The 23,248-nt window shown below is 39.1% G+C and overlaps 2 long non-coding RNA genes across 2 annotated transcripts in view; one reads left to right on the top strand and one right to left on the bottom strand.

The window, feature by feature from the left end:
• Window positions 1-15,202, bottom strand: part of LOC119870865 — a 76,117-nt gene extending 60,915 nt beyond the window's left edge. The window contains exons 1-2 of the long non-coding RNA XR_005354394.1: window positions 15,076-15,202; window positions 839-937 (exon numbers count right to left, since the gene is read on the bottom strand). This is a non-coding gene — a long non-coding RNA (uncharacterized LOC119870865). The remainder of the gene's footprint in view (window positions 1-838; window positions 938-15,075) is intronic.
• An 18-nt stretch (window positions 15,203-15,220) lies between these two features.
• On the top strand, window positions 15,221-16,496 carry LOC106559551. The gene is made up of 3 exons (XR_005354393.1): window positions 15,221-15,402; window positions 15,997-16,062; window positions 16,437-16,496. It is a non-coding gene; the product is annotated as an uncharacterized LOC106559551 (long non-coding RNA).
• The last annotated feature ends 6,752 nt before the right edge of the window (window positions 16,497-23,248 follow it).

Below are 23,248 nucleotides of genomic sequence, written 5' to 3'. Positions count from 1 at the left end.
ACTGTTTGTTGAGTACTGTTCTTTTTGTTTTTAATTAGGAAAAGATGTCAGATTCTGTTAAATGCTTTTTCTGCATTGAGATGATTGTGTTTTATTCATTCTATTAATGTGGTGTCTACACAGATTGATCTTCATAGGATGATCCACCCTTTCATTAATTACTGAGATAAATCCCACTTGGTCATGGTGCATAACCACTTTAATATGCTGCTGGATGCAAAGTACTATTTTTTGTTGTTGTTTTAGGATTCTTGCATCTGTGTTCTTGGGGGCTACTGATCTTTGCTAGTGATATCTGTGGTAATGTGTCATGTAGAATGACATGGGAAAAGTTCCCTCTTCCATTTTCTCAAAGAGTTTAAGGAAACTTGGGTGTTGATACTTCTTTATGCATTTTGGCAGAACGCTACTCTATTAGGGTGTCCCACACCAGTTATTTAAACAGAATGAAATTCTTTTTTTTTTTTTTAAATGAAAACTATTAATTAGGCAACCAAGACTGAACTGAGAACTTGAAGGCACTGGTTTTCAAACTTCAGCATTCATTAGGCTCAGGTGGAGGGCTTATTAAGCATAGATTCCTGATCACACATCAGAGTTATGGACTTAGTAGACCAGGTGGTGCTCCAGAATATCTATACTTCTAGCAAGTTCCCAGGAGAAAGGGACATTCCTGATCACAGGACCACAGCTGAGAACTCCAAGGTACTGAATACAGTTTCCCTGGGCTGAGGGAATGAATGCAGTTTTCCTGGGAAAGGCTGCCACCTGGCCAGTAATGGGATTTCTAGGTTTGGATAAGTTCTGTGGGGTGATGGCTGGGGCTGACACAGTGTACCTCTTTCTGCATGTGTTGGAAAAGCTGCAAACTGGGTTTGACTGCTGCTCTCGGGAAGAACCGTCACTGCAAGCATGAAGGATCGTCATGAGAATAAAGCTGTGAGAAGTAAAAAGACAGTAAGGAGCCAGTTAATCCCCCCTCTTCTGCAGTCTACCGTTTCTGTCTAGCATCCTATATTGGCTAACACAGAGCCAGCTGACAAAGCAGAACATGAATGCCAAGTAAAGGACAGGCTGGAACTAGAAGACAATAACTGGCACCTCAACAATACCTGTTACACATATATGTGCTTCTGGTCCTTGCCAGCACCTCTCCTGTGACCCAGGTCTGCATTTCTAAAGGAGCTGGATCTTCCACAGTCCTGCCCCATTTTTTGGTAGCTATCGTTTTCCCCTAACTTTTCTACTGGGCATTAAGTACAACTGAACAATGTTGGGATAAAAGTACCCCCCCCCCCCATGAAGTCGAAAATCCACTTGTAACTTGCTGACCAAAAACTGAACTACTAATAGCCTACTCTTAACCAGAAGCCTTTTCAATAAGTCAACACATATTTTGTCTGTTACATCTACTACATACTGCAGTCTTACAAAAAGTAAGCTAGAAAGAAGAAAATGTTAAGAAATCTTAAAATACATTTACAAGATCATTTCATAAAAAGTCCATGTAAAGCAGAAGGGAGTCTGTTTTCTCCCCTTCCGTCTGCCCTCCCCCCCACCCCCCCACCGTGTTCTCTCTCTCAAGTAAAAATCTTAAAAAAATAAAAGGACAATTCACCATGATCAAGTGATATTTATCACTGGGATACAAAGAAGTTTCAACATACGCAAATCAACCACTGTGATACATTACTAGAAGAAAGTCTATAACTCTCATCATTTTAATAGATGCAGAAAGAACACTGGCCAAAATTCAACATCCTTCGGTGATTTAAAAAAACTCTCAAATTATAGTGGCACTCTTGCCACTCACTATTGAGCATAATACTGAAAATCTGAGCCAAAAAATCAGGTAAGAAAAAAAGGCATCCAAATTAGAAAACAAGAAGTAAAACTGTCTCTATACAGGTGATATGATCTTAATACAGAAAACTCTACAGACTATGGAAAAAACTATTGGAACTAAAAAGGTTGGTAAAGTTGCATAATACAAAAGCAATAAAAAATCTGCATTTCACGACTTCTGGGAAGATGGTGGAATTGGAGGATCCTGGGCTCACCTCGCCCCATGCATGCAACTAGGTAATACCTGCATTAGTGTAAATAACCCGGAAAGTGACTGAAGCCTGACAGAATAGGCGCTCCACAGCTAAATGTAGAGAAGAGATCACATTGAGGAGGGCAGGAAGGTGGACTTGCGGTCTAGAGCCAAACAGACCCATAGGACTGTCCACAGAAGGGTGCCAAGGGCGTAGAGAGAGGAATAAAGCAGATGCTCCCTCCAGGCACCTCAGACATGAGAACCTGCCCAAAGACGACAAATCCTCTTACCATTTGACTCAAAAGACCAAGGGGGCCTGATTTAGCAAGTTCTTTCAACCAGTGGGCCTTAGCATCTAAAATTTTAAGAATCAGTGACCTAGGCTCTGGGAGAGCAGGACAGTAAAAGTAAACTGAATCTCTGCCCTTAAAGAGACAGCACAACTGGGCAGCCTGGGTGGCTCAGGGGTTTAGTGCTGCCTTCAGCCCAGGGCCTGATCCTGGAGACCCGGGATTGAGTCCCACGTCGGGTTCCCTGCGTGGAGCCTGTTTCTCCCTCTGCTTGTGTCTCTGCCTGTGTGTGTGTCTCTCATGAATGAATAAATAAAGTGTTAAAAAAAAAAAAAACACAACAAACAACCCCACTGAGATACAGCACAGACTCAGCAGTTCCAAAAATGCCTGGAGAATACAGGAAGATTTACTAATCTCAGAGTGGGTGCTTGAGGGGCAGGAATCTTTGGAAGATGTCTTCAAGAGCAAAGGAGCTGGTGAGTGTCATCCAACATCCAAACCCACAGCGTAGATACAGGGACATCTATGGGACCCAGCGCAGTTGAATACCCTCTAGCTTCCTAACAGTGCAGGCTGGCCCGTGTCCTTCTGTGGACTCACCCCTTCCATCTCCGCCTCCACGGGCTTCCTAGGTGGCTGCAGTTCGCCTCACACAGCAGACTGGCAGAGACTTTAAGGGCACTGCACCCTACCCCCATGTTCTGCAGATTCCCAGCCTCCAAAATATCGTTACCAGAGTCCATTCAAAGCAGCGCCACAAGCATGGCAGTGTGCAAACAACCCCAATAGAAGCCAGCACCACTTCACAGTGACTTAATGCCAAGTCTGCCATTAAGGATAGGAAAGATTAAGAATTTACTAGACAAACATATTAAAAGAATTCATTGCCACTAAACTAGCCTTACAAGACATATTAAAGGGGACTATGTGAGTGGGAAAGGAAAGACCATAAGCAGGAGGAAGAAAATTAAGAAGCACAAAAGCAATAAAATTCAGCATATCTATAAAAATCAGTCAAGGGATTCACAAAAAGATGCAAGGTATGACACTATATACCTGAAACATGGGAGAAAGAGAAGTAAAAATTTAGTGCTTTTAGAATTCAAATTTAGGCAACCATCAACTTAATAGAGACTGCTATGTGCAGAATATGTCATGTATACAACTATAATGGTAACCACAAATCAAAAACTTGTAATTCATATGCAAAAAATAAAGAAAAAGGAATCCCAAGTATATCACTAAAGAAAGCAAACCGTGAGAAAAGAGCAATAGAAGAATTACTAAAACAACCATAAAGCAAGTAACAAAATGGCAATAAGTACATACCAATCAGTAATTACTTGGAATGTAAAGAAACTAAACATTCAAGACATGGGGTTACAGAATGGATAAAAAATAGCAAGACAAATCTATACTTGCCGACAAGAGACTCATTTCATCCCTGGGTGGCTCAGCAGTTGAGCGCTTGCCTTTGGCCCAGGGCGTGATCCTGGAGACCTGGGATCAAGTCCCACGTCAAGCTCCCTGCATGGAGCCTGCTTCTCCCTCTGCCTGTGTCTCTGCCTCTGTCTCTCTGTCTCTGTCTCTCTCTCTCTCTGTGTGTCTCATAAATAAATAAAATCTTAAAAAAAAAAAAAGAGACTCATTTCAGAAGCAGAGACAAATATATGTTGAAAGTGAAGGGATGAAAAAGCAATTTTCATGCAAACAAAAGCTAAAAGAAAGCTGAGATAGCAATACTTCTATAGACAAAATATACTTTAAAATAAAGACAAGAAACAAAGAGGAGTGCCTGGGTGGTTCAGTTGGTTGAGATGCAGAATCTTGATTTTGGTTCAGGTCATGATCTCGAGGTCCTGGGATTGAGCCCCATTTCAGGCTCCACACTCAGTGGAGAGTCTTCTTGAAGATTCTCTTCCCCACCCCCACCACCCCTCACACACGTGTGTACTCTTTCTCTAAAATAAGTAAATATATCTTTTAATAAAAAAAAAGAGGATGCTACACAATCATAAAGGGAACAACCCCACAAGAAGCTGTAACAATAAATATTTATGCATCCAACAGGAGCACCCAAATACATAGAGCAACTATTAACAAACATAAAGCAAAAAATTGATAGTAATACAGAAATAGTAGGGAACTATAACACTCCACTTACATTAATGAATAGATCATAGAAACAGAAAATCAAGGCAGCCCGGGTGGCTCAGTGGTTTAACACCACCTTCAGCCCAGGGCCTGATCCTGGAGACCCAGGATCGAGTTTCACGTCAGGCTCCCTGCATGGAGCTTGCTTCTCCCTCTGCCTGTGCCTCTGCCTCTCCCTCTCTCTCTCTCTCTCTCTGTTTCTCATGAATAAATAAAATCTTAAAAAAAAAATCAACAAGAAAGAATGGGTTTGAATGACACACTAGACAGATCTAACAGATATATACAGAACATTCCATACTAAGCTAGAATACATTCCCCCCCTCCCCTAAGTGCACAGAGAACAGACCCTTGAATAGTCATGTCAGGCCACAAAACATGTCTCAACAAATTCAAAAATACTAAAATTGTATCATGCATCTTTTCCAACCAAAATGCTATGAAACTAGAAATCAACCACAAGAAAATATATGGAAAGAACAAATATACATGGAAGTTAAATAACAAGCTACTAAGCAATAAATGGGTCAACCAAGATTATCAAAGATGAAATAAAACGATACATGGAGACAAATGAAAATAAAAACACAATGAGTCCTGCATCTTTGGGATGCAGGAAAACTTGTTCTAAGAAATCATAGCAATACAGACCTAACTCAAAAACAAAAACAAAACAAAAAACTCAACAATCTAACTTTATACCTAAAAGACCTAGAAAAAGAAGTACAGAGCCTAAACCCAGTAGAAGGAGGAAAACAATAAAAGAACAGAAATAAACAAAATAGAAAAGCAACAGATCAGTGAAACCAGGACCTGGTTCTTTGAAAACAACAAAACTGATAAACCTTTAGCCAGACTCAACAAGGGGAGGAACTTAAAAAAGGAGGGCAAATAAACTAAACCAGAGAGGGAAAATAACCAATACCATAGAAATACAACGGATTCTAAGAGACTACTATCAAAAAAGTATATATGCCAACAAATTGAGCAATGCAAAATAAATGGATAAATTCCTCGAAATATATAACCTCCCAAAACTGAGTCAGGAAGAAATAGAAAATTTGAACAGACCAATTACTAGCAATGAAATTGAATCAGTAATCAAAGAATTCCCAACAAACAAAAGTCCAGGAAGAAATGGCTTCGTGGGGAAATTCTACCATTTAAAGAATACCTATTTTCTCAAACTATTCCAAAAACAAAGGGAAAGAGAAGCTTCCAAGTGCATTATATGTGGCCATCATCACCCTAATACCAAACTAGATGAAGACACTTAAAAAAACAACACTACAAGCGATATATCTTTGACAACAGATGCAAAAATCCTCAATAAAATAATAGCAAATGGAACAAAGAATACATCAAAAATGTCATTCACCATGATCAAGTGGAACTTATTCCTGGGATGCAAGGATGGTTCAATATTTGCAAATCAATCAATGTGATACAACACAAAGAATAAAAATCATGACTATACCAAAAAAAAAAAAAAAATCATGTCCAGTACATTAAATGCAAAAAAAGCAGCTGGTGAAGTAAAAAACCCATTCAAGATAAAAAACACTTAACATGGGATCCCTGGGTGGCGCAGCGGTTTGGCGCCTGCCTTTGGCCCAGGGCGCGATCCTGGAGACCCGGGATCGAATCCCACATCGGGCTCCCGGTGCATGGAGCCTGCTTCTCCCTCTGCCTGTGTCTCTGCCTCTCTCTCTCTCTCTGTGACTATCATAAATAAATAAAAATTAAAAAAAAAAAAAACACTTAACAAAATAGGTTTAGAAAGCACATATCTCAATAATAGATATATATTTTAAAAACAGCTAACATATACAATGCTGAAAAACTGAGAACACCCCCAAAGGTCAGGAACAAGTCAAGGATGTCCATTCTCACAACTCATATTCCACAAAGTACTAGAAGTCCTAGCCACAGCAATCAGACAAGAAATAAAAGGCATCCAGACTGGTAAGGAAGAAATAGAACTGTCACTATTTGCAACTGACATATTATGTATAGAAAACCCAAATTACTTCACAAAAAAACTGCTAGAACTGATAAACGAATTCAGTAAAATCATCAGATACAAAATCAACATACAGAAATGCTGCATTTCTATACATTTAATAATGAAATAGCAGAAAGAGAAATTAAGAAAGCAATCCCATTTACAATTGCACTAAAAATAATAAAATACCTAAAAATAACCTTAACCTATCTGTACTCTAAAAATATAAAACACTGATGAAAAGAATTGAAAAATGACACAAATGAAAAGAATTTCATGTCCATGAATTGGAAAAACAAATACTCTTAAAATGTCCCTAACAGGCAGTCCTGGTGGCCCAGTGGTTTAACACCGCCTTCAGCCCAGAGCATGATCCTGGAGACCCGCGATCGAGTCCCATGTTGGGCTCCCTGCATGGAGCCTGCTTCTCCCTCTGCCTGTGTCTCTGCCTCTCTCTCTCTCTCTCTCTCTCTCTCTCTCTCTGCCTCGCATGAATAAATAAAATAAAATCTTTAAAAAATAAAAAATAAAATGTCCCTACCACCCAAAGTTATCTACATGTTTAATACAAGCCCTATCAAAACATGAACAGCATTTTTCACAAAGCTAAACAAACCATACTAAAATTTGTATGGAACCACAAAAGACCCCAAATAACCAAAGCAATTTTGAAAAAGAAAAGCAAAGCTGGGGGCATCACTGTTCTGGACCTCAAGTTATATACAAAGCTGTAGTAATCAAATCAGAATGATACTGGCACAAAAACAGATCAATGGAACAGAATAAAGAACCCAGAAATAAACCCACAATTATGCGGTCAATTAATCTTCAACATAGAAGAAAAGAATATACAATGGAAAATGGACAGTCTTCTTCAACAAATGGTGTTGGGAAAATGGGACAGCTTCATACAATAGAATGAAACTGGACCACATTCTTACACCATACAAAAAATTAAACTTAAGATAGAGTAGGGACCTAAATATGAGGCCTGAAACCATAAAATTCCTGGAAGACAACATAGACAGTAATCACTTGGATAACAGTCATAGAAAGATTTTTCTAGTATATCTCTTTTGCTAAGGGAAACAAAATAAAAATTAAAGTACTTGGACTACACCCAAATGAAAAGCACTTTGGCTCAGTGAAGGAAACCACCAACAAAACTAAAATTAGACAACCCACTAAATGAGAGAAGATACTTGCAAAAATATATCTGATAAGGGGCTAATATCCACAATATATAAAGAACTTATACAACTCAACACAAAAAAGACAATAAAAAAATCCAATTAAAAAAGTCCAAAAGACATAAACATTTACCCAAAGAAGACATGCAGATGGCCAGCAGAACATGAAAGATGCTCATCATTCATGAGAGAAATGCAAATCAAAACTACAACATCACCTCATAACTTTCTGAATGGCTAAAATCACATAGAAACAAGTGCTGGAAAGGTGTGGAGAAGAGGCAACCCTTGTGCACTGTTGGTAGGAATGCAGATTGGTGTAGCCACTATGGAAAACAGTATGGAGGTTCCTCAAGAAGTTAAAAACAGAGCTATCACATAATCCAGTAATTCCACTACTGGTATTTACCCCAAGAAAATGAAAACTCAAATCCAAAAAGAAATATGTACCCCTATGTTTACTGTAGCATTATTTACAATAACCAAAATATGGAAACAACCCAAGTGTCAATTCATAGGTGAATGGATAAAGATGATGTGGCATACACACACACACACACACACACACACACACACACACACACAATGGAATAATACTCAGCCATAAAAAAGAATAAAATCTTGTCATCTGCAACATGAATGGATCCAAAAGTATAAAGCTAAATAAAATATACTCAGAGAAAGACAAAAACCATATAACTTTGTTATGTGAATTTAAGAAATCAAAAGAGGCAAAAAGACTCAAATATAGAGAGCTGGTGTTTGCCAGAGAGGACGTGGGGGGAGAGATGGGTCAAATAGGTGAAGGAGATGAAGAGACAATTATAATGAGCAGAGTAATATATAGAATTACTGAATATTGTACACCTGAAACAAAACTATATGTTAATAATATTCAATTAGAAAACAAATGAAGGGATCCCTGGGTGGCTCAGCGGTTTAGCGCCTGCCTTCGGCCCAGGGCATGATCCTGGAGTCCCAAGATTGAGTCCCACATCAGGCTCCCCTCATGAAGCCTGCCTCTCCCTCTGCCTGTGTGTCTCTGCCTCTCTCTCTCTCTCTGTCTCTCATGAATGAATAAATAAAATCTTTAAAAAAATAAAAATAAAACATGAAAATTTTAAGAAACTTTTTATAGATTAGTGTGTTAGCCCTTTGTGAAGTAAATTGCAAATATTGTTCCAAATTCATTATCTTATTCTGATTATATTTTTGCCATAGTGTTTTTTAATCAGTTGCATTTTTAATTATCTTTTAAAAGATTTTTAAAAGATTTTATTTATTTATTCATGAGAGACAAAGAAGGAGAGGGAAAGACAGAGAGAAGTGGGCTCCCTGCAGGAAGTGCAATGTGGCCCTCGATCCCAGGACTCTGGAATCATGACCTGAACCTAAGGTAGACAGTCAACCACTGAGCTACGAGGTGCCCCTTACTAAAAGGTCCTCACCCATACTCATGCTATGAAAGAATTCTCTTTTTCTCCTAGTAATTGCATGGATCTGTTTCTCCCATTTAGACTTTTTTTTTTAAGATTTAAAAAAAATTTTAATTTATTCATGAGAATACAGAGAGGAGAGAGAAAGAGAGAGGTAGAGACACAGGCAGAGGGAGAAGCAGGCCCCATGCAGGGAGCCTGACGTGAGACTCGATCCTGGGTGTCCAGGATCAGGCCCTGGGCTGAAGGCGGCGGTAAACCACTGAGCCACCCGGGCTGCCATTCAGATTTCTAACATACTTGGAATTTGTTTTGGTTTATGTTGTCAAGTATGGACTCAATTTTATCTTTATCAAAATGGTTATCTTGTCCCAATGATATTAAAGAATTCATCTTTTCCCCAGTGATTTTTTATGGCATAGTTCATATACACTGTCCAAATATACTTCAGTCCATTTCTAGAACTTATGCTTTATTCCCCTTGTCTATTCATACTCTAGCTCTATAATGTTACAATTATTTAGAATCTAGCCTATGTTGTTAGCAAAACCTCCTTCACTTGTCTGTCCTTTTCAAGATTTCCAGCTTTTTAATTGTTAAATTTTTTGCAAATTCAGCTTTTATCTCCAACATGAAACCTTGTTTGCTTGTTTGGGGAATTATGTTAAAGTTCTATATCAACTTGGAAAGAAGTGGTATCTTTACAACAGCATTTGACAAAGTCTATTTAAGTTTTCTTCTTATACATTTTCACATTCTGGTTTTAAGTGTTTTCTCTTTTCAAAAAATATCTTGAGATTTCCCTTATTGTCATAACATATGTTTCAAATAAAATGAAGGCTATTAATTTTATGTATTTAAAATCCTGATGCAAAAAAATAAATAAATAAAATAAAATAAAATAAAATCCTGATGCATCACTCAGGATTTTTTTAATTGACTGTTGAAATTTTTAGATATATTTTATTTCTTCTGCAAATAGTTTCACTTCTTTCTAAATTTATACAACTCATTATTTTCTCACTGATATCACTGGCTAATGACAAAAGTAAAAAGATAACATACTTGCTTTGATTCTGAACTTAAGAAAATGTTTCTATTGTTTTACATAATTACATTAATTCCTAATTGTCTTAGGCCTGGGATATATCAATACTTATTGCAGTGATCTTTTTTTTAAGTTAGAAATGGGTGTTGAGGGGCGCTTGGATGGTTCTGTTGGGTCTCAGATTCTTGATCTCAGCTTAGGTCTTGATCTCAGGGTCTTGAGTTCAAGCCCCACCAAAAAAAAAAAAGGAAATGGATGTTGGACTTTGTAAAAGATCTTTTCAAGTGCTTCGAGGAGAAATTCTATGACATTTTTCCTTAGATCTATGTATATGATTAGTTATGATAATTCAATTCCAAATATTGAGGTGTCCTGGCATTTCTGGATGAATTCAACATGGTGAGATTTTATTTTAATATACTGTTGGGTTTTGCCAATATTTAAATTTTTTAAATCAATATTCATTACTGAGATTTGTCTACAGTTCTTTTTGTATATTTTCCTTCAGCTTTTGGCCCAAATATTTTATTTTATTTTATTTTATTTTATTTTATTTTATTTTATTTTATTTTATTTTATTTTATTTATTTTATTATTTTTTACTTATGATAGTCACACAGAGAGAGAGAAAGGCAGAGACACAGTCAGAGGGAGAAGCAGGCTCCATGCACCGGGAGCCCCACGTGGGATTCGATCCCGGGTCTCCAGGATCGCGCCCTGGGCCCAAGGCAGGCACCAAACCGCTGCGCCACCCAGGGATCCCCCGGCCCAAATATTTTATGTGGAAAAGCTAAAGCTTTTCCATCTTCTTGGTAGAATTCTGTGAAACTTTCTGTGACTGATGCTGTTTGGTAAGAGGTTACATTTCTTCTAACAAAATCTGTTTATAAATTTATGCTTTTCACCATAACTTGTCACTTTAGATAAATGGATTTTCCTAGGAATCTACTAATTTATCAAAGCTTTATTTTTACTCTCATTTTATTATTTTACACAAAATTGTAAAAATAGAGATGTCTGGGTTAAGAGGGTTAAGAGTCAGTTAAGCCTTCAACTCTTGATTTTGGCTCAGGTAATGTTTCTGGGGTGGTGGGATCAAGTTCCAGTTCAGTTCAGGGCAGAGACTGCCTGGGACTCTCTCTCCCTCATATAAATCAGTCTTTTTTAAAAAACAGAATTGTGAAAGTAGTTTACCGTTAAAACTTCCTCTTTCACAGCTATTTCTCCTGGTCACTTCTTATATTTTTCTTCATTTCTTCATTTTTTTTCTTAAATTATGGTGAGTGGTTGGACTATTTTGGTTTTTATTGCACTTCATTTTTTATTGCACTTCATTTTTTACTTATTATTCACTTATATACTTTTCATTTCTCTTTTAAGCCTTATTAATTTTGCTATTTACTTTTATAATTTATTAATTTATTTAATAATATAATTTATTCTCTTCTGTTTTGTTCTGGTTTACTTTGTTGGGTTTTTTTTCTCCTAAACTGAAATCTTAGTTCTCTTTCTTATTGTCTTAAGAATTTAAGGATGGGCAGCCCCGGTGGCCCAGCGGTTTATCGCCACCTTCAGCCTGGGGTGTGATCCTGGAGACCCCGGATCAATTTCCACATCGGGCTCCCTGCATGGAGCCTGCTTCTCCCTCTGCCTGTGTCTCTGCCTCTCTTTCTCTGTGTGTCTGTCATGAATAAATATAAAATCTTAAAAAAAAAAAAAGAATTTTGGGGATCCCTGGGTGGCTCAGCTGTTTAGCGCCTGCCTTTGGCCCAGGGCGCGATCTTGGGAGTCCCGGGATCAGGTCCCATATCGAGCTCCCTGCATGGAGCCTGCTTCTCCCTCTGCCTGTGTCTCTGCCTCTCTCTCTGTGTCTCTCATGAATAAATAAAATCTTAAAAAAAAAAAATTTAAGGCTATAAAAAAAATTTAAGGCTATAAAAATTTAATTGCTTTAAGTGTGTATTGTAGTTTTTGACATTTTGTGCTTTATCAATTTTCTTTTAAAATTTGCAATATCGGGATCCCTGGGTGTCTCTGCCTCTCTCTCTCTCTCTCTGTGTGTGTGACTATCATAAATAAATAAATTAAAAAAAAATTTTTTTAAATAAAAAATAAAATAAAATTTGCAATATCATTTTGCATTTTTTTCTTTGGATGAGTTTTTTTTGGAAGCTTCTTAAATTCCAGGTATATGTCATTTGAAAAATTAATTTCTAGTTTGGGTAAAAGAGTACTCTTATTCTTTGGAAATTACTTTTTTCTTTGAAATGTATGTTATTAGGGGCACCAGGGTGGCCCAGTGTCTGCCTTTGGCTTAGGTCGTGATCCCAGGGTCCTGGGATGGAGTCCTGCATTGGGCTCCCCACAGGGAGCCTGCTTCCTCCTCTGCCTGTGTCTCTCATGAATAAGTTAAAAAAAAAAAAAAAAAGTGTATTATTAGTTATATGAATGTTTCACATGCACTTAAGAAGATGGTATTATCTTCCTATCACAGTGTTAAAATCAATATTTGTGCATAAAATCTACTTTATGTTAGCTGTTTTAGATCCTTATTTATTTTTTGGTCCTGTGAACTGATAGCTGATGTTTCTCCCTACATACAGTTAGGGTGTCTTTCTAGTTAAGGTTTACATTTTTCTGCAGTGTTCACATTTTTTTTTTTTAAGATTTATTTACTTATTTATTCATGAGAGAAAAAGAGACAAAGGCAAAGACACAGGCAGAGGGAGAAGCAGGTTTCCCAAGGGGAGCCCAATGAGGGGCCCCATTCCCTGACTCCAGGATCACGCCCTGAGTTGAAGGCAGACTCTCAACCACTGAGCCATTCAGGCTACACTGTTCATAGTTTTCCTAAAATAAGTCTTATTTCAGGTTGTTTATTTCTATTCTTATTAGTATCTACTGTAAAGCGGGAAAGGGGGTCTTTACTTCCATTACATCCTTAAACTATTGTTTTAATAATGTCATCAGTAAAATTTTATCCCCAACTATCCTACTGGATTCTATTATTTATAATCAGGTGAAGAATAATGACGGTGAAAATAAATGGAAAACAAATCTTCACAGAAACGTGTTAAGTGGTCTGTGAACTGTAAACTGGTCGAGCCACATGTCCGATTGTGTTCAGCCTCTATTTTGAAGCAGTTTTCTCTTCGGAAAATGAGCACACTATCTGACCTAGGCACTCGCCATCTTCCTCAACTCTGAGCTCTTTGTACACACTGCCTGGTGAACCTAACTGCTTTACTTTAGCCCAAAGCTGGCAAATTTAGGCCAAATCCTTGGAATCCCCAAATATCCATCAAAGAAGAGAGTGAACATATTCCCTCACAGCTTTAGCCAAAATAGGGGCCTAATAGGGGCAAAATATTCTTTCTTTAAAAACAAATTTGGATTTTGCACACATGCTGAAATAAACGTGTTTTTATCTACTTTAAATGCTTGCTGCAGCTCCACATGTGAAATATACTGCTTCTTTGACCGGTCAAAGAGGAACGTCAGCGGTTTATGGCTCTCGTATACTCACGAACCTCCTGTCCCATCACCTGACCCACCTGCCGGAGTCACAGCACCTCTCTCCACCCCCGTATCCTCTTGGATTCCTTTACCTGCCAGAGTCACAGCAACTCTCTCCACCCCCCGTATCCTCGTGGATTCCTTTTTCTTAAGATTTTATTTATTTATTCATGAGAGACACACAGAGAGAGGCAGAGACATAGGCAGAGGGAGAAGCAGGCTCCATGCAGGGATCCCGACGTGGGACTTGATTCCGGGTCTCCAGGATCATGCCCTGGGCCGAAGGCGGCGCTAAACCGCTGAGCCACCCAGGCTGCCCTCCTCGTGGATTCCTACTCAGCATCCCAAACGGTCTCACCTGCAGACACAGCCCAATCCTGGCCCAAACACATATTCTTTTTTTTTTTTTCTCTTTGCTAATATTTTTTTAATAAAATAATTTTTATTGGTGTTCAATTTACCAACATACAGAATAACACCCAGCGCTCATCCCGTCAAGTGTCCCCCTCAGTGCCCGTCACCCACTCACCCCTCCCCCCCGCCCTCCTCCCCTTCCACCACCCCTAGTTCGTTTCCCAGAGTTAGGAGTCTTTATGTTCTGTCTCCCTTTCTGATATTTCCCACACGTTTCTTCTCCCTTCCCTTATATTCCCTTTCACTATTATTTATATTCCCCAAATGAATGAGAACATACACTGTTTGTCCTTCTCCGATTGACTTACTTCACTCAGCATAATACCCTCCAGTTCCATCCATGTGGAAGCAAATGGTGGGTATTTGTCGTTTCTAATGGCTGAGTAACATTCCATTGTATACATAAACCACATCTTCTTTATCCATTCATCTTTCGATGGACACCGAGGCTCCTTCCACAGTTTGGCTATCGTGGCCATTGCTGCTAGAAACATCGGGGTGCAGGTGTCCCGGCGTTTCATTGCATCTGAATCTTTGGGGTAAATCCCCAGCAGTGCAATTGCTGGGTCGTAGGGCAGATCTATTTTTAACTCTTTGAGGAACCTCCACACAGTTTTCCAGAGTGGCTGCACCAGTTCACATTCTCACCAACAGTGCAAGAGGTTCCCCCTTCTCCACATCCTCTCCAACATTTGTTGTTTCCTGCCTTGTTAATGTTCCCTATTCTCACTGGTGTGAGGTGGTATCTCATCGCCAAACACATATTCCTAATGGCCCAAGTTCCCGAACACCGCTAGACCCCTCCCCGGCTCGCGGAAGCAGCCGCTCCACCCACCAACACCACATCCTCGATCAGCCCGGCACTAACCGCCACCGAGAAGGCCCGGAGCTGGGGCAAACTCAGAATTCCTCAGGGGCGACCAGGCAGACGCGAAGCGGCAGAGGGGCCACCTGCCTTGTGGGGCCGGCAGCTCTTACCTGCGCGACTCTTCCCGAGTCCCAGCTCCCGAGCTGAGCGCTTCCCTCGTCCTCCCGCCGCTTTCACGGCGCTGCGCGACGAGGCAAAGGAATGTGTGCCTGAACCCGGCGTCTCGCTCGTCGGAACCACAGCCTTTACGGCTCTGCGCGACACTTCCCGGGAATCCCCGCAGCGCGTGCCCAGCGCCTCCCTCGGCAGTCCCCGCGCTTCTACAGCTCTGCGCAACGGTTCCCCGATGTTTGCGGAGTGAATCGCCGCGCCGCTTGGCGCCCCGGCAGTGGGCTCCCCGGGAAGACGCTTCTCCCGGGACCATCCGGGACTGCCAGGTTAGCTGCCGCCCGTGAGAGTGGGCTTGGTACAGGCCTGCAGGTACGGGCCTCGCTGTCCTGAGCCACTGAGCGGGCGACGCACCCCGTTTCTCTCAGGCTCCGCCTGGCAACTTGTTACCCCGGGGTTTGGGCGCTTCTTTAGGGGTTGGCGGGAGAATTCGGCCTCTGTGGGCACAGGTTCTGGGGCACAAGCGCATCAGATCGGCAGGGCAGTGTGGGTCGTTCACGACTGCGCCCGGAGGACACGGAAAGCGGGGGCTTCCCAAATCCTGGGCAGGGCGACCTGGTGAGAGCTTTTGGAGGGCGAGGGGCGGTGGTGGAGGCTAACGGAGGTGTGTGCGGCCGCCGTCGACCCCGAGGGCGTCGGTGACCATCTGCCGCACCTGGTGGGGGCGGGGGGCGCCTTTGCCTCCAGCGCCCCTGCCAGATTCCTTCCCAGACTAGCCCCTGTGATGCGGGGAGTTGGCAGGAAGGCCCTGCGTGTGAGTAGTGGTTGGCCGTTGGTAGGGGCTGGAGCTGGGTAGTTTCAAATTTGGTCAATCTAGAGCCCCAAGAAAATCTTGCCGTCTTGTGAATCTTCCACTTTCCCAGTTGGACCCTTCTCCAAGAGGCGCCTGGAGGAGAAAGGAATGGCCGTTGAAGATCTAAAAACCACTTGTGAGTGAGGTAGTTTTAGAATATAGGTGAGGTTTGGTGGGATGAGGTAACTGAGGACCAAGAAAAAACTCTTGCAACGTCTTTGCAAAAAAAAAAAAAGGTGTTTTGTTAAAGCACTGGGAGAGGACCCTTGAGCAGAAAGAGCTGCTACGAGGTTGTGAGGGGCGGCTGATTATATACTTGGGAGTTGGGGGAGTTAAGGAAAAGGGAGGTTTCAAAGGATTTTCATGTTTTTTAAAGATTTTATTTATTTGAGATAGAGCGCCCAATAGCAGGGGGAGAGGTGGGAAACTAGAAAAGTGAAAATGAAGAACAGACCAAGAAAAATGAGAAAGAAAATTTGTTAGAATGTTAATTCTATGTGTTGGGGCCAGGCGGGAAGAGAAACTCCTCAAGATGGCGGATACGCCAAAATGGCTGAGGTTCCTGTCACCACCTCCACTTGGGACGACAGCTTGAGCAGACCCTTACACCTCTCCTTTGGACTTCCCCAACCGAACCCAATGCCCTTCAAACCCCAGAGGAGGAAGTCACCTTTGACTGGTCGAATTGCAATCCTTCCTTTGCATAGTGAGGGTCACTCTGACTGGTTGGATTGCAATCCTTCCTTTGCATATGAGCCAACCAATAGGAAACCGTTCTGCCTTACAACGTTATGTAAACCCCCTACCACCCTGTCTTGGCGCGACTTCCTCGACTCACTCTCTTTCCCCGTGAGTCGTGGAACCTCGCCCGAGGGTGCCTGCAATAAAATCTGTTCTTGGACCCTCGCTTGCCTTGGCGGTCTCATTTCCGTCTAGTTACTAAAAAACTTAACACTATGTAGTAGGTATATAGTTGTTTGCCACATAACCCTCAAAAACCTTTTAAAATCTGGGGACCTGGGTATCTCAGTTAAGCTTCTGACTCTTGATAGCTGCTCAGGTCATGATTTCAGGATTATGTTATCAAGCCCTGCAGCAGGTTCACTGGGCGTGTAACCTGCTTAAGACTCTCATCCCTCTCTCTCTCTCCCTCCGTCCCTCCGCACACCTCAAGTCTTTTAAAATCTACATAGAAAACAAATTATAAGAAGGATATTAATTTGTTTAATCTTGTATGTGGAGAATACTTATAAGACAGACATAAAAATAAGAAACCACAAAGAAAAAATATATATGATTAAATGGAATATACTTACACATTTACACACGCATTACATACCCAAATATATACACCAAATGATACCAAAGACTAAAAAACTTCCAAAAAATGATATTCAAAGTAACCCAAAAGCTTATACAAAATAACAGTGAAAAACCTAAATGAAAGCTGTGAAAATGTTAAAGATCAAAAATACTTTGATTGATATTTAGTATTTGTTCTTACTGTACAAACCTTGGACCCAGGTATTCTGATCAGGATTGTTGATATTTCCAGCCAGGTAATTCTTTGCGGTGAGGTGGGGGGCTGTCCTGTACATGGTAGGTTTAACAACAATCTGCCCTATAAACCTCCATATTTTTAACAATCAATTGTTATGAATGGGAGGGGAAAGAGTGGCCTGTGTGAGAGGCACTGCTCCAGCATTTTTAACAGAATAATGTGTAATATAATGAGCTGATATCTGTCCCCTCCAGGTGTTACCTGTAAAATTAACTACATCCAAAGAGAAAAGATCTATAACTATGTTATTCCTTTATTAATTGATGTCTTCAGATACTTCTACCTTGAATCAATTTGTAACATAAAATTATGCCTTTTCTCTAGATTTTCAAATTTCTTGTAATAAAATTAGTATTACAAACATCTTCACATCATTATAATTCATTTCTCTTTCATAGTGTTGAATTATGACCAGTTTTTTTTCTGATGTGACATGACAAAGTCTACTCCAGCAAATTCAAATAAACTAGATTTTGTTTTCATTAATCTTTTATTAGACTCTTCCATCTTCATTTCAGGGTTTTTTAGAACTTTTTCCCATTTCTTGAGTTGAATTCATAACTATTCAACAAATATGCGGTACCCAACATGTTTAAGGTACAGTGTGAAAACGCTCAGTACCTGCCCCTGACTTTTTAATAATAATGCATGTATTAACTTCTGAAAACAGCTTTGACCACATCCTATATCTTCTACCAGTTCATAGTCCTTCCCCTTAAAAGTCTATTTTCTGTTGTATTTTCTTAAATAATTAAGCATACAGATGTTACTGTATGCTTAAAAGGCCCTAGAATCTTTTAACATCCATAATTATTGTAGAAAATAAAAACTATACAACTTCTGCTTTTAAGGATTTGTTACAGTGAAGTTACTTAATAAAACGTGTCTAGGAGCTATGCTCTTAATGATTCTACAATCACTATATCATGGGGTTACTATTTTCCCAGTATGAACTTACAGACATGGCAAAAAAGATCCAAATAATGGCCTGTTCATATTTATTATTCTGGAGATAATTTTCTTACATGCAGTAGGAGATAAAAGCTTTCCTATGTTAAACAGGAAGGATTCTTCATTAAAAAAAAAGATTTATTTACTTATTGAAGGGTAGGGAAGAGGCAATGGGGAAGAAAGAGAGGAGAGAGACTTAGGCAGACTCCTTGCTGAGGGCAGATTCCCAACAGCTTCATCTGATGACCCTAAGATCATGACCTGAGCCAAAAACAATAGTCAGACACTTAATTGAGAGAGCCACCTAAATAAATAGAGTGCACCACCCAGGCGCCTCTGCATTCATTTTCACTGTCTCATAATACTACTAGTGGTAGTGATACTGTCAACACTTATGGGAATATTTGGCAGACAATATATGGGTTGAAATATTTAATTTCTTCCACTTTAAAACTAAGTAAACATGGAAGTTAACTAACTCAATGCCCCAGTAGTAAGAAAATGACAGAACTACAATATGTAATGTGGGTTTTAAGAAGTTTTTTTGGAATTTTTTTTATTTCAAGTTTTTATTTAAATTCTAGTTAACATATTGTGTAATACTAGTTTCAAGAGAATTTAGTGACTCGTCACTTACGTATAACACCCAGTGCTCCTCAAAACGAGTGCCTTCCTTAATACCCATCCTCCATCTAGCCCATCCCCTGCCCACCTCCCCTCCAGCAACCCTCAGCTTGTTCTCTATAGTTAAAAGTTTACATTATAGGGGGACACCTGGTGGCTCAGTGATCTGCCTTTGGCTCAGGGCGTGATCCTGGGGTCCTGGGATCGAGTCCACATCAGGCTCCCTATGGGAAGCCTGCTTCTTCCTCAGCCTATGTCTCTGCCTCTCTCTGTATGTCTCTCATGAATATATAAATAAAATCTTTTTTAAATAAGTTTATATTATGGTTTGCCTCTCTTTTTAAAAAAGTTTTCTACTAAAAGTTCAAGTTTACAGTAAAGTCTTAAATGTGATGGATTTTCTACATTCAAATTACATTAACAGTAACATTCAAATACTACTGACCCAAAATAAATTTTCTCATGCTAAGATATAGATTATGAAGCAAATTTTTCTGTATTCCTAACATAGGTTTCTCATGATTATAAATTTTGTGATATTGAAAAGCTGTGATTAGATTCTGAGCTGTGAAGACTTTGCCACATAGCTTATAAAAAAATTTCTGGCCAGCAGGTGAACCATAACTAACAGCCTTCCCATTCTTCCCTTCTCTGTTCTAGTTAGCTTACAAACACTGATGTATAATTTTGAGCCATGATTAAAGACCTTTGCACATTGCTTACATTCATAAGAGGGTTTTTTCCTTCCAATATAAATTCTGTAATATTTAAGTTTTGAGCTAAGACTAATGGCTTTTCCACAATTCTTACATTCACAGTATTTCTCACAGTATGCATTTTCTGATACTGACTTAAGTATGACCTCTGAATAATTTTCTAAATTATTTTTATTTGTAAGATTACTCTAAATATGAATTGTCTGTTATAAAGGGAGACCTTTGCACTTTGCTTACAGTATTAGTTGTTGTTTTTCTCCAATATAAAGTCTCTGACACTGAGCAAGTTTGGAGTTCCAGAGGAAGGCCCTCCCACATTCTTCACATACTTAGCATTTCTTACCACTTGAATTCTCTGATGTCCAATAAGATGTGATCTCACCACATTCATTACATTCATAAGGTTTTTTACCACTGTGAATTCTCCAACATTGAAGAAGGTGTGAACCAAGACCAAAGGCCTTCCCACAGTCCTTACCCTCATAGGGCTTCTCACCAGTATGAGTTCTCTGATGATGAGTATGTTCTGAGCCACAAGGAAAAGCCTTCTCACAATCCTTACATTCATATGGCTTCTCATCAGTATGAATTCTTAGATGTTGAATAGGGTGTAATAACTGAATGAAGGCCTTCCATATTACCTACATTTATAGAATTTCTCACCATTATGAATTTTCTGATGTCGATTAAGTTGTGAGGAATGACCAAAGGCCTTCCCACATTCCATACATTCATAGGGTTTCTCTCCAGTATGAATTCTCCAATGTTGAGTAAGTTGTGATCCATAACTAAAAGCTTTCCATTCCTTTCATTCATAAGGTGGCTTGTTTGTATAAAATCTCTGATGCAGCTTTTCAGAATTCTTATGAAAAATCTTATGGATGTATGCTGCTGAATGCTGGCTGAATATGGGCATTTTTTCATACTTCCCTTGTCTGAAATATTCCTCCTCAGTTCTTTGTCCTATTTCAGATAAGCCTCTAAGATTGGATCCAACAAGGTGGTTCTTTAATATTTCCATTATACATCACTGAAGTGATTCTTTTTCAAAAATGCTGTTTCTTGAAAATAACACCTTAGTATCACACATGCAGTGTAACTGTGAAAAATAACAAAGTATACATATAATGTATTCCTGTTCCATGAAAAATAAAACTTCTATGGCAGAAATTGGATGAGAAAATCAGGTTCAGTAGGAGTAAATGGCTGAAAACATTCTCAAATAAAAAAAAAGTAAGGTGCTAAGTAGGTCTACAAAAATGGAGGATAAACAGAATTCCATGAATACTGCATAGTGTATTTGTAGGAACTCCTCAACTGCTATCTACCTATTTTTAAATGTCACTGACAGAAGAAAGGAAGAACTCACTGAGGGTTCCAGCAGTGACAAAGTAGAATGAGTAGATTTAGAGAAAAGGATACTTCACATGATTTCCATATGGAAATGACTGGAACACTATTAAAATATTTTCAAGTCCCATTACCTTTGTATCACAGTAAATTACTTAACTAACCTGAACCCCTATACTCTCATTTGATGAATAACTATTCTCATAGAATTGTGAGGATTAAGACTACAGATCCGTGGCATAACAGAAGTGTTCAATAAATACAGAATCTGTATTAAATGTTATAACTGTGAAAGAAGAGTTTGGCAACTAAAAGAATTAGGAAATATATTTTAAACCCATCCCTCATATAAACTTCTACTAAGTAGCAATACTTTTTCACAATCCAATCTTTGTCTCATTCTCATTTTTTGCTTATTCAGCTTTGATTATCTGAGCTATCACTATAACTTTTGAATCAATCTCCAACTCTGGTCCAATCCAACATCCTGCTTGTACTATGCCTGCACTCAAATCACTGAACATAACTGAAAAAGCACATATAGTGAAGAGAAGTAGCTACATTTTCAATATAACAAAACAAATCTTAACTGCAGCCTCAGAAATGACTGACCATTTTCACTGCATTCTCTTGATTAATTTAGTCTAGTAGTGACATGGATTTAAGGTTTCCCAATGAAGAAGAGAGCCCAAAAGAGACAAAACGTGTTCTGGGATCTTACTGTGTTGGAGAAGTTAGTTTCCAGATGTTCCAGATGATGGAGAATGAGAATAGTCAAAACATGATGGTGAAAAATGGTTATTAAGGACAACTGGGTGGTTTAATTGGTTAAGCATTTGACTCTGGATTTCCGCTCAGGTCCTAATCCTATGGGTCATGAGATCAAGCCTAGAGTTGGGTTCCATGCTCAGCAGGGAGTCTCCTTGAAGATTTTCTCCCTCTTGCCCCTCTCCCCATTCACACATACACATTCTCAAATATATGTTTGAAAAAATTACTACTTTACACCATATACAGGATTAAACTGCAGATGGACTAAAAATTCACCATAAATAAAATATTTCAAGCTTTTTGATATAAAGATCTGTATCAAAATCCCTATTTAAAAAATGGTAAAAGGGGGATCCCTGGGTGGCGCAGTGGTTTGGTGCCTGCCTTTGGCCCAGGGCGCGATCCTGGAGACCCGGGATCGAATCCCACATCGGGCTTCCGGTGCATGGAGCCTGCTTCTCCCTCTGCCTATGTCTCTGCCTCTCTCTTTCTCTCTCTGTGACTATCATAAATAAATAAAAATTTTTAAAAAATGGTAAAAGGATATCCACTAGTACTACTGCTATTCAAATTATACTGAAGTTTCAACATAAGTTAAGAAAATTTGGGGCACCTGGGTGGCTGTGTTGAGCATCTGCCTTTGGCTCAGGTCGTGATCACAGGGTCCTGGAATCAAATCCCACATCAGGCTCCTCACAGGCAGCCTACTTCTCCCTCTGCCTCTCTCTGTGTGTCTCTCAAGAATAAATAAATAAAATCTTTAAAAAATAAAGTATTTGTTGTTGCTATTAGCAAAATAATTATATTTAAGTAATTTCTTACCATACCTATTTTATTAGTAAAGAGTGAATTAATCAAGTACTTTTCAGTAAATATTTTAAAACATATTTCCTCTTTTAACTTAGTCACTCATTGATATTCCATTACTCTTGAATTTTAGAATTAAATAACTTTATATACTGCAAAACTCATTCTATATGCTTTTATTTATATTTGCATCATAAGTGATGAGTCAATTATTTTTGCATTTACTATGATGGTTTTATAGTGATGGTATATTTTTAAATTTCAATGAAAACAATGAGAAATATAAAATATATTGGGAATTATAAAAATATATTGAGAAATGCTATCTCTAGGATTTGGAGTAATTTGAATTGATAAAATTATCTGGTCTCTAAACATGTACTAAAATGAGATTATGAATCCATCTCTTCATGTTGCCTTTTAAAAATCAACTTTATTGATATAATTTACATACAATAAACTGCATCCATTTAGTGTTCAATGCATTTGATAATTGTATACATCTATGAAACCACTAACACAATAAAAATACAGAACATTTT

This window comes from Canis lupus, chromosome 1 (assembly GCF_011100685.1).
Source record: "Canis lupus familiaris isolate Mischka breed German Shepherd chromosome 1, alternate assembly UU_Cfam_GSD_1.0, whole genome shotgun sequence".
In the NCBI taxonomy this organism is placed as follows: Eukaryota; Metazoa; Chordata; class Mammalia; order Carnivora; family Canidae; genus Canis; species Canis lupus.
This window is presented reverse-complemented; position numbering and strand designations above follow the sequence as displayed.